Source organism: Cynara cardunculus (assembly GCF_001531365.2).
Source record: "Cynara cardunculus var. scolymus isolate 2C chromosome LG 17, CcrdV1, whole genome shotgun sequence".
Lineage (NCBI taxonomy): Eukaryota > Viridiplantae > Streptophyta > Magnoliopsida > Asterales > Asteraceae > Cynara > Cynara cardunculus.
Window position 1 is genome coordinate 10,238,154 of NC_037544.1, and position 1,112 is coordinate 10,239,265.

The window sequence follows — 1,112 nt, forward strand, 5'->3', positions numbered from 1 at the left end:
TGCAAGGCAGAAGCCACCAAACACCATGACGATCAAGGAGGTGATGACCATGATCGTCATGAGGGGGAGAAGAAGGCAGATAAGAAAGCTGAGGAGCCCAAGAAGACTTCTGCCAAACCACTCAAGATAGTGGATTCTAAAGTTTCCTTGTTCTCAAAAGGCAAAGAAAAAGCACCAGAGCTGTAACAACCCACAAATTCTTTGTACTGCTAATCCACATCATCATACTCATAACACAAAATATAACATCGTTTACAAAATACAAATTAACAAAATACTTTCTTATAATACATTATATAATAACTAAACGTCATTCATTCTAAACTTTTCCCTTGCCTTTATCTTACGAGGTATGAAGACCTGCAAAACAGGTTAGTCCAACAACTGAGCGTTAGACCAAAAAGATCTAGTGAGTGTATAATTCTCAAACGAACGATATACTTTCCAAACAACCAGTTCCGAATCAAACCTGTTCTAACAAATAAATTTATTTATGACTCTCGCGGTTACACCGTCATTGCATCTCTCTCTCGCGGTTACACCGCCATTACATCTCTCTCTCGCGGTTACACCGCCATTACATCTCTCTCTCGCGGTTACACCGCCATTACATCTCTCTCTCGCGGTTGCACCGCTATTACATCTCTCTCTCGCGGTTGCACCGCTATTACATCTCTCTCTCGCGGTTACACCGCCATTACATCTCTCTCGCGGTTACACCGCCATTACATCTCTCTCTCGCAGTTACACTGCCATTACATCTCTCTCGTACATCTCTCTCGCGGTTACACCGCCATTACATCTCTCTTACGGTTACACCATCATTACATCTCTCTCGCGGTTACACCGCCATTTCATCTCTCTTGCGGTTACACCGCCATTACATCTCAAAAACACTTCAAAAATATTCCAACACATTAACCGGATTTGAAGTCCGGTCAACCTTGTCCGGTTAACACTTAAAATTATTTCTAACATATTAGTCCGGATAACAAATCCGGACAATACACCGTCTAAAGCTTAACTGATTTAACACTTAGAAATATTTCAATTTTTATCCGGATAAGAGTCCGGACAATACATTGCCCAACCTTTGACCGGTTTAAAACAAT